Source organism: Phyllostomus hastatus, unplaced genomic scaffold, assembly GCF_019186645.2.
Source record: "Phyllostomus hastatus isolate PE091 unplaced genomic scaffold, TTU_PhHast_1.1 phas_contig_488, whole genome shotgun sequence".
NCBI classification, from domain to species: domain Eukaryota; kingdom Metazoa; phylum Chordata; class Mammalia; order Chiroptera; family Phyllostomidae; genus Phyllostomus; species Phyllostomus hastatus.
This window is the reverse complement of record NW_025333892.1, coordinates 92,086-106,417: the sequence shown is the minus strand read 5'-3', so window position 1 is coordinate 106,417 and position 14,332 is coordinate 92,086. Positions and strand designations below refer to the sequence as shown.

Here is a 14,332-nt window from a genome sequence, read left to right as displayed (position 1 = left end):
TATTAGAGCCCAGGGTACAATGATTATGTATATTTTACTTTAAATTATGACTAATGCTATAAGAACATTAGTGGAATCAAAGTGGTGTAAGAGGCCTATGGATTGGTGGGATGCAGGTCTCTGTGAAGCTGCATAGTATTAAGAGACATTCTTAGATCTGTTTCTGTATGACTTTGGAAGATTTTCAGGTCTATTCTACTTGATTTGGGCTACTATTAATGCTACATACCAGGAATTCTGCCTGGGACTTTCGGACACGTTCTGTTGTTTTTCAGAATTACACAGTAATAGGTGAATGTATTCTCACTATAAATAATTTCTAACACTAAAATAAGCTTGTAGGGTAAAAAATTTTTACTCTACATTTTAAATGTAGAATCCCATTTTACACACCACAACTGTCCCTGCCCTGATCAATCATACCGCTTTTTCTGAAAACAGAATAGTTTGATGTGCATTCTTTTAGACTTTTTCTGTACATTTCATATTTACATATGTATGTATGTATGTACATATGCATGTATTCATTCTTATAGATGGGATCATATCCATGCTGTTCTTGCTTTTTTTCACTTAATAAAAATACATCTCATTCTTAAATCTGGCTCATGGTATTTTGTAGTACACATGTATTGTAATTTATTTAACCCTTTCCTTATTATTGGATATTTCCTTCATTTGTAGTTTTAAAAACATGCTTTTTTGGCCATTTGTGTTTGTTTTTGTTTTTTTCTCTATCATTTGTACCTCATCTTGTTTCTTTTTCTGTGGAGTTGGCTTTTTCCTACTGATTCGTATGTGTTCTTTAAATATTATGGATAATAATCCTTGATTGTAACTTTTCTTTGTAATTTTCCCCATTCTTTTTTTTTGAAAATGGTACTTATGGTGTCAGTTACCATATAAAAGGTCTAAAGTTTCATGAAGTAAGAGATATATAAACTTTTCTCTAGGTGCCTGGATTTTGAGTCTTAGCTAGCAATCCTCCATTTGAATATCATCAAGATAATTTTACATGTTTTCCTGGTGCTAACAACTCTGCAAATGGGGATTCCTCATAATTTTTCAGATTCATCCCTCATCTGATATTTAAGTGGTTACTACATTTCATATACTTAGATAAGCATTAAAGATTCAGAGGATCAATAGTCATAGTCCCTGCCCTCATGGAGCTCCTATTCTAAAGTGGAAGATGGGTCACGGACAGTTACAAGTTGAGTGGGCTGAGCTAGACAGTCATTGAGAGTGACTTACTTTGAGTTGGGTTATCTAGAGTTTAGGAGCATTATCTAGAAAATGCTCCTAAAGAAGGTGACATATAAGATGAGACCTAAAAGAAAGTCATGGAAGTGGCCCCTGCTTTTTCTCATGAGCTTCTTGGCAGCAAAATCATGGCACTTTGAAAGAGCAGGGGTGAAATCATGTGTCACTGCTGCACATCTAAGAGAGAGAAATGGACTGGGATCGGGGGCTCAGTGCAGAGTTCCATTTTGCGCACTTTGAATAGGAAGTGCCTGCTGGGCCACAGCAGAACAGACATCCAGGAGCCAATGGAAACTCATGAGAAAGACCTGAACTGGAGAAGGTTTTACCAAGTCACTTTATAATTTGTTGCTTAACAAGTATCTTTGGAAACTTGCCTGAATGTTTTGTAAGATAAATCTGAGAAGTGGTTTTCTGAATTCAAGTTTGTGAGGGCCCTGAATCTCCAACGTAAGAAGAAGTTAGACTTCTCTGTGCTCCCAAGGCAGGTCAAACTTAACCCCCCTCCATTCAACACACCCCCCACACAAAAAAAGTGTTAAGTTCCTTGGGGAAAACTGAATCAACAATCTTGTGTTCATGTTTTCCGCTAGTCAAATGCCCTGCAATTTTTTTCATTAATAGTGGCAGTAATAATAGTTACCACTTTGCATTTGTAATCTCACTTATTTTCCACAATACCCCAATGGCATGGGAGCTAATAAATATTCATCAAAATGTTGAATGAATCATCTAGTGGATTTCTTGATCTTCCTCACTTGCCTAGAACCCAGAAGAATAAAAACACATCTACCCCTGCCCCTGTCTGATTATCTCTGCAGGCCTCACATCTCAGGGTATTAGAATTTTAGGACTAAATTATAAGGCCACATGCAAAGGATCAGCATTTGTTTATTGAGCTTTTACTAGGGTCAAGTTCTGTGCCAAGCATTTTATATTCTTCATCCAAACTACAAACTAAAATGTAGGCATCCACTTCATGACAAAGAAACAGGACCAGAGATGTGGGTCTGACCTGCCATGTGTTTTTGCACAGTGCTCAGGTTAGTGAGTGTGGTGGAGTTCAGACCTCTGGGTAAGGAGTGTCCATCAGGGATGGTGGTAGGCTTGCTAAGCCCTGCTGACACCTAGTGCAGGCAGACAGAGTCACAGTGCCTCCTTGATCCAGGTGATCCTCGAAAGGGTGCAGCCCAAACTGAGGGCAGGCAAGGCCCAGGCAGACTCGGGCCTTTTGTCCAGCTGAGTGGGCAGGGCTCTCCCATCTCCTGAGTTCTCACAAGGTAATGGAGGCACCATCCCCCAGGAGGCTCTGGACCTTGTCTTGGTACTTCTGCTGATGGGCCAGCTGGCAGACCCAGTGGCTCCAGGGGCCATCAAGGGTGAACCTGAAATGTTGTTCTGATAGAAGACATTTCTGGCCCTGCAACAAAACAGATTGTTCAGGTTCCCCATGGCCTGAATATAGGACTGAAAGTTCCTGAAGAGAAGGTACAGAAGAGACTGGAGGATTGGGAGGCCTCTGTCCTGGAGGTGGAGTGGGGCTCTAGGCAAGAGTTTCCACAAACAGCAGGGATGAAATAGGAGGGCCACTGAGTGCGGAACTCATGCTGCCTGTAAGCGGTCAGACAAAAAGAAGAGATAGGAATTGGATTACAATTGAACTTTTATTTATATCAGAGGCTGGCATCTGAGAAGGTGGTGGGTAAAACCCTAACATCCATCTTGCCTTAAGATTTCACAAGGAAGTTTATAGAGGGAAACTTCCTCTGAAATAGAGGGAAATGTGGGCATTTGGGAAGGGGAAATTTCTAGGAAGAGTGGGGACATCCCCTTTCATTTGGAAGTGAGGGGAAGGGGGAACTGAAAAGGGAGTGCCGCAGCTAACTGTCAGGCTTGTTCCCTTTGTTCAGGTGTTAATCCTCCCTTTGTATTAGCATTCCTGTCTTTCCTGCACACCTGTGGTTTATGGCCAGGGCCAGCCAGTGTATCTTGCCAATGTAAGGAGAAATATTGAGGAAGTTCCCAGGCCAAGGTGATTTAAGCTAAGTATTCTCTGGTTAAGGAGAAGTATAAAACATTTGCTTTGACGTGTCCTTAGTTAGAAGAGATAAGATCTTGGATTCACCAGCTGGCTACAAGTGGCTCAAAATATTTGGCCTAAGGTAATTTTCTAGTCTCAGTTTCCCCATACTTCTTGCCCAGGAATTTTCTTAACTTCTTACAACCCTTTCTGAGGGACAGGTGGCACTGAAGGATTCATCGCTTCTGTCTTACAATCCTTGAGATCCTCAGTCCTTTACAAGTGATATGAGAAATCAGGCTTCTCCCTGTCCCAGGGATAAGGGATCTGTGCCTGAGACAAGATTTGGTCTGAACTGGAATTTGTCCATGGTCTGCAGCTCTCAAATACTCTTGCTTTTTGAGCTGGTGAGCAACCCAGCTGCCTGAACTGCCTCTCCACTGAGTGCATATCAATTGATAGAAACAAAAACCCTGCAGCTCAAGGATCATCAGAGACTTGTCTGTCTGGATGCTACCTTACTGGCTGAAGGCGCACTTCACGATGGTGTCCAGGTTCATCAAGGAGACATGTTCAAAGGTCTCCAGATGGGAGTGCTGGCTAATGAGTTTCTCGCATTTGTCCTGTGGTGGGAGAGGGACATTGACCAACTCTGCTGCCCCAGAGGGCCTCTGCTGACAAAACTAGTTTTTCCCCTCTGTCTCTCCAGACACCTGTTTAGAATTCCCCACTTTCCAGAACAGAGGCAATATAGCATGTTGAGACTGTAAAGCAAATATTTATAAATTGAGGACTATATTCTCAGAAACTTTGATTATATAATTACACAGGTTCTCTCATAATGGCCTGAAATATTTTTGAATTTTGGGAATAAGTTATGGTGGTAACTACGTTTAGGCAGACCAGGAAACATTGTTTCTCAATGGATGAAGGGGGAGTCTTCTCCATCCTGGGATTGAGCTAGACCTGAGGGACAGGTACACTCTAACTCCAGGTAGCAAATGTGTGAAGATAAGAGAAAAACCAAGTGACCAGTACTGGGGCTCCTAAGGAAGGGCCATCTGGGACTTTATTATTCATTTCATTCATGAAATGTTGGCTGAGCATTGCTGGTAAGATCACAGACTAGATGGGAGGGTTTGCCTCTGTGAGTGCAAGCCTAATCTCCATTTCCTTCCACAGAATGTCTCCATTTCATGTCGAAGTCCTAATCCCCAGGCCAGAGCCCACTTGAGTGATATTCTGGGATGTCCAAGAGCCATTGAAGCTGTCACTGCCCATGCCAGCTAGTGGCAGTTTGTCCTGTTGTCCAGGGGAATGACCATTGCTCTTGACTTGGAGATGGGAGGAGAACAGAACTTGTTTCTACCATGGCTCTGCTTTCCCTCGGCAATAACCAATGTAGTATGGATTCAAGCTGCTGACAGGGTACCTCTTCTCATATCCTCTTTTGGGAAGCTATAAAAGAAATACCTACAAGGCAAAAGGCTGTTGTTAATGAAATGGTTTCTTGAGCCATGTGGTAGCCAGAAAAGAACCAGGTCCTGGGGCATGAGTCTAAACCAGCAGCAGCAGCAGCAGCAGCAGCAGCAGCAGCAGCAGCAGCAGCAGCAGCAGCAGCTTTGGGTAGATAAGACAGCTTGTTAGTCATTGGAGTTGACAGGCTTTTTTTACATATCAAGTAAGGGGAAGAAAGATTTGTGTTGTTTTGAAAGGATTTACATTGGTTACAGATAATGTGGGTGGGAGAAGGTGAAGCTTAGCTAGTTCTGGGATAGGTGCAGAGTTCCTAAGGAAGAAATGTTTGTTCCTCTAGATGGTATGGACAATAGTCTGGAAAGTTCATGAGTAAGTAAGCAAGAAGCATAGGTTCCCAGAGGTCAGTGGCATCTAGCCATTCTCCTTAGGTAATCAAAGAAACAGCCACTTGGATTTTAATTCAAAGTTTCAACATACCCTGAGGAACATAGGCATTCTTTTTTAGTTCTGCTCTGTAGTTGTTAACAGATTAACATCTCTTGTCTTATCATTTCATACTCTGGGTTGCTGTAATTAATTTAGGGCATCTCAGAAATTTCTCCTTTTTAGTAGAGACCATAAGATTTTGAGACTGAAAAAAAAGGGAAGGGCATTGCAGGAAACTAGAGGGGGTCCAAACAAGGCACTCAGCCTCCCAGAGGGGACAGCCATGGTCCAGGTCATGGGCTGCCATCTCTTTCCTAGGTTGTCAGCTAGCAATTTTTTTCAAGGGGCCTCCCACATGCCTCCCAGTCACTGTGGGCTCAGGAAGGCAGACTCAGTGACCCAGCAGCAGAACACCCATAGGACTAGGATGGTCAACCAGCCAGAAATATAGACTCTATCCTCAATGCCAGAAAAAATACAGAAGCTTATTGTTTCCCTCCAATCAGTGGGGGCTTAGTCCTCCCATGACCCAGGATAGGTGCCAAACCCAGGTCAGGAAATTGTCTTTTTGATCTGGGGAGATGTACATTACAGATCACCTCAATGTGGTTAAAAGAGGAAGGAAGAAAGAAGGAAAGAAAAGAAGGAAGGAAAAAGGAAGAAAGGAGGTAATGAAGGAAGGAGGAAAGGAAGGAAGGAAGGAAGGAGAGAGAAAGAGAGAAAGAAAAATAAATGAATGAATGAATGGGATAGGGGAGGAAGGAAGGAAGTCAGCAAGGAAGGAAGGAAGGAAGGAAGGAAAGGAGAAAGGAAGGAAGGAAGGAAGGAAGTTAGAAAGAAAAAAAACGAAAAAAGGAATTGGGCCACAAAGGTGTTTAAACATTCAGTATATATAAATATTAGTGGCCTTAGGCTGGTTTGTGGGCTGGGAGGGTGATTGGTAGAGGGTTCAGGTAATTATGGCAGAACTACGTCTGTTCTAGAATTTCACAACGCAAGGGCATGTACCCATGAGAGAAGAGCTGCTCCTGCCAGGGATTAGGGGATTCGTGATTCCGGTTTAGCTCTCACCTGATCTTCCCAGGAACACCTTCGTGTTCTCAGGGTCAAGTCTGACTTTACTGCACATAGCCAGGAGAAAAGGCACAAGGAATTTTTATACCATTTTCTGAAGCTGTTGTAGCTCCTGGTCCTTTTGGAACTGTAACCAAGAGAAAGATAAATCAATAAATCCTTCCTCTTTAGGTCCAAATCTTGGAGTGGCAGTGAAGAGAAGGCTGGTCAGAATTTGGAATTGTTTCTGATTAGCAGGGCTCTGATCTGGATTCTTGTTCTCTTGCCAATAATTAGTCTAAGAAAGGAAGAAAAAGCAAAGGCACAGGGCATGAAGGCATGGTGTTTTAGGGAATGGTGACAAGTTCAGTGTAGATGAGGAGTGATGACAGACGAGCAGTGGAAGACTAAAATGAAAGAAGGATAGGTGTCTAACTCCTCATGAGCCAGGCATTCCATAATGAGCAAGAGTGAAAGATTTTTTGGTGGCAGAGTGACTAGCTTGAAGGTCTGACCTGTAACCATGGCATAAGCAAGACTTGAGAAGAAAGATCAGATGTGAAATAGGTTTCAAGGTAGAATCAGTAGTTTGTTAGGCAGAACAAGAAGAGAAAGGACCTGTCAACACTTCAGAGAAGTTACTGGTAACCCCTCAGAGACCGTAGTGTCAATTAAATCCACTGAACACCATTAGTCTCATTAAAATGTTTGAGTCAGACCCTGGGTAGAGTCTAAGTTTCTTTTAAAAATACCAAGTCCTGCCCTTTCCCCAGGTACCGCTAAGGTGCTCGGTTCTTCCGAGGAAGCTAAGGCTGCGTTGGGGTGAGGTCCTCACTTCATCTGGTGACTAGCACCACTCCAGGCAGCGCTTTCCCAGCTTTCACCTACACCATGGCCTCCGTCTCGGAGCTCGCCTGCATCTACTCGGTCCTTATCCTGTACGACGATGAGGTGACAGTGACGGAGGATAAGATCAATGCCCTTATTAAAGCAGCTGGTGTAAATGTTGAACCTTTCTGGCCAGGCCTCTTTGCAAAGGCTCTGGCCAATGTTAACATTGGAAGCTTCATCTGCAATGTAGAGGCTGGCGGACCTGCCCCAGCAGCTAGTCCTGCACCAGCAGGAGGTCCTGCCCCCTCAACTGCTGTTGTTCCTGCCGAAGAAAAGAAAGTGGAAGCAAAGAAAGAAGAATCTGAGGAGTCTGATGATGAATGGGCTTTGGACTATTTGACTAGCCCTCTTTTTGTAACACAGTCAATAAAAAATCTGAACTTCAAAAAAAATAAAAATTTAAAAAAATTAAAAAAAAATACCAAGTCCTTTATAGGAAGTATCCATACTGGGGTGGGGCAGGGGAAGAACAATGTATTCTGAGCCCCCAAAATAAACAGAATTGACCTAGGAATTTCCATCTGGAATTTAAAATATGGGCTAATGACAGGACTTTGAACATGTGAGTTCCATGTGTTTATTCCACCCTGGAATGCGGGAGATCGGGGTCTACCTTTATCACAACACCCTAACTTTCTGCACTGGCCCTTAATTTACACCCTGACCATGACTTCCTCTTCTGGGCCTAGATATCAGTACCCTTTGTGCTTCCTCAGCTGGGTCTCTCTGACTTACATGATGTAGCCCCTATTCCAGACATCGGATTTTGTTCTGGTTTCTCAGCTTACACCATTTAAGACCAGCTGGTCATCTGATCTTCACTCTCTCCTTCCCTACATACTCTTTTTTCTGGCAGCTCCCTCATGCCATGCAACCAGTTCTGAGTAAATTCTGGCCAGAAAGGACTAGCACAAATGTGAAACAGTACTGTTGACCTTAAACAAATAGGAAGCCAGGTATTTCTCCAGCAAAATTAGTTCATTCAGTAACAACAGAGAATCACAATTTTGGACATGTGGTCTAATGGTGAACCACACACAAGTCCTGGAAATGAAGGAAACTTTTTCAAAGAGGAGAAGAGGAAGTCAAGAGAGCCATTAGAAACACAGAGTTCTTCCTGTTGGGCTCCAGAATCCATGTACTGCATAGAGCTCCCTCTTCTGGCCTCCTGAGTTCATTTTATATGAGGATTTTGTTTATAAATTTTTATGATACTCATACCAGTCTCTTTACAAGGACTGCCAAAAGCCAAGCTGTGACCAGATGCTTTCATGTTTGGCTCACTCTGGGAGCTCTCTGTATCTCTGTGGCCTTATCTGTGAAAAAAATCTTATGTTGCCCCTCATATCAGAGTGGCCAGGAATATTAAGCAAGAAACTATTTCTGAAAGTAATGTATTCCTGCCAGCTCTTACTATTTCCACTTCCTTGGGTCCCAGGTGTGGGTTACTTATTTTTTAAATAACTTTTTATTTTTCAATTACAGTTTCTGTACAATATTACATTAATATTACAATGTCACATTTCAGTTGTACAACCAAATCATTAGACATTTATATAACTTATGAATTGATTACCCCAATAAATCTAGTATTGTATGACACCATACATAGTTATTATAAGTTATTGACTATATAATCTATGCTGTACTTTACATCCCCATGACTTTTCTGTCACTACCAATTTCTAATTCCTAATCCTACACCTTCTTCACCTAGCCCCTGTCCCCCTCCCAACTAGCAACCATCAAAATGTTTTCTGTATCTATGAGTCTGTTTCTTGTTTTGCTTGCTAGTTTGTTTTGTGTTTTAGATTCCACATAGTAGTGACATTTGTCTTTTCTACAAGATTTACTTCACTCAGCACAATAACTACTAAGTCCATCCATGTTGTTGCAGATAGTAAGATTTCATTATTTTTTATGACTAAGTCATATTCCATTGTGTACAGGCACCACTCATTCTTTATGCATTCATCTATTGATGAACACTTAGTTTGCTTCCACATCTTGGCTGTTGTAAAATATGCAGCACTGAACATATATATGCATATGTTTTTTCAAATTACCATTTTGAGTTTCTGAGGATAAACACTCAGAAGTGGAATCATTGGGTGCTGCTTTGTCTCTTGTTAGAACCTTTGTTTTAAAGTCTATTTTGTGTAAGTATTGCTACTCCAGCTTTCCTTTTGTTTCCATTTTCATGAGATATTATTTTCCTCCCTTTTCTTTCATTTTGCATGTGTCTTTCAATCAGAAGTGAGTATCTTGTAGACACCATATGTGAAGGTTTTGTTGTCCCTTCGGTCACCATTTGTCTTTTGATTAGAGCATTTAATCCATTTTTATTTAAACTAATTGTTGATAGATACGTATTTATTGCGATTTTATTATTCATATTTTTGTTGGGAACCACCCTGCTTGGTTTCAGGACCTGTAATTTCCCATGGCTAAGGCTGAGTAAGAGACCTCTGGACCAGAAGCCACTAAGGAGACAAGCTTATCTCCCTGGCAGGAGCTCTGCTTCTGCCCCTTGCCTGGCTCCCAGTGCTTGATCAGTTAGCCAATGACAGGTAATATTCTCCAAGGGGGGAACCATCTAAGACAGGCATGATCATGTGGAGGCTCCAGGGAAGGATTTGGGGGGCTATGAAAAAAGGGAGTGATCGACCCTCACCCCTCGGCTTTGAAAAAGCCTGAGTCCTCATTCTGCCTGTGAGAAGTCTCAAGTCTCTTGGCTGACTTGTCTCCTCTGTCTGACTCGGGCCTGTAACAATGACAAGGGGGCGGTACAACCCTGTGCTGGGAACGTGGTCTTCCCAGGGTGATTAGGCCTGAGAAAGGATATGTAAAATCCTGTGAAACCTGCTTTGCTGAGGATGCTCTTAATTAGATTATAAAGTCCCAGGCAGGAAATGAGTTTAGTCCCTTAAGTTTTGTAACTTTTTAGGTGATAAACCCTGACTCAGTGTGAGACCTTTCAGTTCTTTAAACATTATCTATTTGTTACTGCCTGGCAATGATTAATGAACTTTACCTGTATTCCTGTGCAATTTAGAAGCCAATAGAAACCCTGTGAAGGGAAGGATTGGGGTGCTCTCCCCTAGAGAGAGTGGCCAGGCTTCTCTGAGGCACCCTCCCCTTGAGAGGGTAGCTGTGCCATCCCTTTTCCTCCACAGGACTCAGTAGTCTGTGTGAATGTCTCATATTTCATCCATCATGCCTCGGACACTGCAGGCCAGTGTCTGCGTCATATTTTTGTGGTGGATACCGGCCAGCAGTATCCATCCCTGCTGCGGATGTTTGTCGAAACACGAGAAAAACATACACAGAGTCAACTAGGTCCTGTCGGGAAATGGGGACGGAACGGCCACTCTCTCTAGTGGAGAGCGCCTCGAGTCCTCATCTCAGTAGGTTTTTATTAAGAATACAGACTCAGTTTGTGGATTCACAGTCTGGCAGAAAAGATCAAAAGGAATAGGTAACTTTCAAAGGTTCTGACAGAACTCCCGCTGTGATTCTGGGCAAAGTTTGGAGTTTTATCATTTGAAAGGACTACAGGGCTCAAAGGACTAGTTTTGGTTTCCTGTCTGTGCCTTCAAATTCTAATCTAATCATCCTCCAGCAAACGGATCTCACAGGATCTTGCATATTCTATGTCCTAGGCCTGATTACCCCCGGGGGTCCGCCATCTCTGGTCTGGACTGCACTGCCCCTGCTATTTCTGCAGGCCTGAGTTGGGCAGAGGAGACAAAGGCAGCCAGGAGACTTGGAATTCTTACAACTAAGAACAAGGACTCGGGCTTCGACAAAGCCGAGGGGGCAGCAGTGGATGTCAATCACCCCTTCATTTCCACAGCCCCCAAGTCTCTTCCCAGAGGCCTTCTCGTGATCATGCCTGTCTTAGGCTATTCCCTCCATGGGAAACCTTACCTGTCATTGGCTAACCGATCAAGCCTAGGAGGCCAAGCACAGAACAGGCAGCGTTCATGCCAGGGGAATAAGTTTTGTCTCCTTAGTGGCTCCTGGTACGGAGGTCTCTCACTCAGCCTACGTCATGGGGGGTTACAAATTCCTGAGACCAGGCAGGACAGTCCCCAACATACTTTCATCTGTTTTTTCTTTTTCTCAAAGAAAACCTTTTAACATTTCATGTGATGCAGATTTGGTGGTGATAAATGTCATTGGCTTTTCCTTTTCTGAGAAACTCTTTGTCCTCTGATTCTAAATGATAGCCTTGCTTGGTAATCTTAGTTATATGTCCTTGCTTTCTATTGCTTTGAACATTTCTTGCAAATCCCCTCTGGCTTGAGACGTTCTGCTGAGAAATCAGCCCACAGTCTTATGGGAGATCCCTTAGAGAGAGCAAACTGATTTTCTCTTGTAGCTTTTAAGATTCTGTATTTGTCTTTAATCTTAGGCATTTTAATTATAATGTGTCTTGGTGTGGGCCTCTTGGGTTCATCTTGTTTTGGACTCTCTACACTTTCTGGACTCTATTCCTTGCACCATGGAATATGAGTATGTCTATTCCTTGCACCAAGTTAGGGAAGTTTTCTGTTATATTTTCAACTAGGTTTTCAACGCTAAGCTCTCTTTTCTCTTTCTGTTAGCCCCATTATGCAAATGTTGGTATGCTTGACATTGTCCCAGAAACTCCTTAATTATCTTCATTTTTTCAGATTCTTCTTGCTTTTTGTTTTTCAGAATGGGTGTTTTCTGCCTCCTTATCTTCCAAATGGCTGATTTGTTATTTGCTTTGTCTGCTCTATTGTTTTTTTAAAGATTTTATTTATTTATTTTTAAAGAGAGGGGAAGGGAAGAAGAAGAGAGGGAGAGAAATATCAATGTGAGAGACAAACATTGATCAGTTGTCTTTTGCACATGCCTTAACTGGGACTTGCCTGCAACCTAGACATGTGCCCTGACCAGGAATTGAACTGGTAATTTTCATTTTGCTGGATGATGCCCAACGAATAGGGAGACATACCAGTCAGGGCTGTCTATGGTACTGATGATTCCCTGCAATGTGTTTCTCATTTCAGTTAGTATATTCTTCATTTCTGACTTGTTCTTTTTAATGTCTTTTTAATCTTCATTTTATGTTTCCTGTCTCTTTGTTGAAGTCCTCTCTAAGTTCATCTATTCTTACCATAAGTTTATGGAGTATCCTTATAACCATTGTTATAAGGTACATTGGTTGGCTCCATTTTGTTTAATTCTTTTACTGAAGTTTTGTTTGGTTCTTACAATTGGGACAAGTTTCTGTATCTCCTCATTTTGGCTGCCTCCCTGTGTTTTGTTTCTATGTATTAGGTAGAGCACTACATCTTCTGGTTTTGGTAGACTGGCCTTATGTACTATGCATTCTCCCAGGCCCAGTGGCACATTTTCCTAGGTCACCCAAGCTGGGCACTCCAGGTGCACCTTTTGTGTGGGCTATGTGAACCCACCTATTGTAGTTGAGCTTTGGTTGCTGTTGGCACATTAATGGAAGGAGTTTACAAACAGAACAATTAGCTGCAAGCACTGGCCATGATCACAGTGGAAGATCTGTCATGAAGGGCCAACACCACACAGCAGGGCTTGCTTCAGCAGGACTCTGGTGCCTGATGCGCCTACCCCTTGTGTGTATGTGTATACGTTGCTCGTGAAGGTGGTTGGTAGTCATTGGACATAGTCTGAAGTTTTTCTAGTGAGTGTGCTGGCTGGGAGGCCTCCTAAAATATGTAGGTCAAGGTGAGCCACTGCCTGTGCTCTGCTGGACATGAGCTAAAGAATAATCTACAGATGGCTGTTACTTATGTTAGGCTTGGAGGTGCCCAAGAAAGGCCAAGTTTCAAACCAAAGCTTGGGGCCATCTAGCAAAAGGTATAGGGCACACCAAGGCCAGATGCCGCTTGTTTGTGTTTGTGAACTTTTGAGATATTTTAGGAAAGTCCAAAGCATGAGCCAAGACAGGCTGTTTATATGAAAAAAATCACTGGTAGACATGCAAGTTGGGGGTGGGGTGGGGGTAAGGGTCTCAAGGAATCACATAGTGAACAAATACTGTAAAGTTTATGGAGACTCAGATACGGCAGCAGTCTGCCTGTTCTGTTGTGGGAGGGATCAGCAAAAAAATCAATTGCTTATGCCAGCACTACCGTCTGGGAGAAAGCTGCCCCTCAAGCCCTAGACCTGAAGCCAGACAATTCAGTTTCTCCCCCATGTGTCCCTGGAGCTTTCAAGCTGCTGCACCAGCTGTGGAGTTCAGAGCAACTATGTCTGAGTAAGTCCCTGAGTGGGCCCTTTAAGATGAACTGTTTGGGACTCTAGTAGCCCTCTGTCTCACTCAGCCACAATCCTCAATGGTTTTCAAAGCCAAAAGTTTTGGGGGGTTTCTCTTCCTGGCACTGGAACCTTGAGCTGAAGGGCCTGGTGTGGGTCTGGGATCCCTCGCTCTTCAGGGGAGGCCTGTGCAGCTAAGAGATCCCTCCTGTTTCTAAACGCCACAAGTGGGTGGTAGGACCAGCCTGTATTGCATCTCCATAGTTGCTATCAGTCTCGATATGGCTTCTTCTGCATATCCTTAGTTACAGGACTTTTGTTCAGCTAGACCTCAGCCAATTCTGAGTGATGTTTGTTCTGTAATTTAGTTGTAATTTTGATGTGGTTGTGGAAGGATGCAAGTACCGTTTTACCTACTTGGTCATTTTGACAGGAAGGCTACTAGATGTTGATTTTCTTTTTAAAGTACAAGAATCTGAAAGTCCAATTGTCCCCAAAGTAAGTCAGTTTGTCTGAATCAAAAAGCATTAAACCTTCTACTTGATCTTGTTACCTAACTCATTTCTGCATATTTGAACATCCTTCTTTCTGTAAAAAAATGATTTTGACTATTTTTTTAGTTGTTTAGCAGAACATAAAATAATTTCAAACTTTCAGTTTCATTCCAAGGTAAAGGCCACCATGTCATTTTTCCAATGATGGGCTGTTGTAGCTGGTTCTTTCAGAGTTTTGGAAAACATAGGGATTAAAGCATTTAAGAAAAGAATTGATCCATGGTTAATCATTCACTTAATGTACATTTGCTAGGTGGGAACTATGTGGAAGATAGCAGCATGACAGTGTCTTTGCATATTTGCTTTTTGATGGAATGTATTTCTTTAACATACACGTTATTTGTTTTTTTTGTATTTTATTTATTTATTTTTTAGAGAG

General features: G+C 42.5%; 1 pseudogene; it reads left to right on the top strand.

Moving 5' to 3' along the window:
- The first annotated feature begins 7,116 nt into the window (after positions 1-7,116).
- On the top strand, positions 7,117-7,476 carry LOC123823290 (annotated as a pseudogene).
- Positions 7,477-14,332: the final 6,856 nt, after the last annotated feature.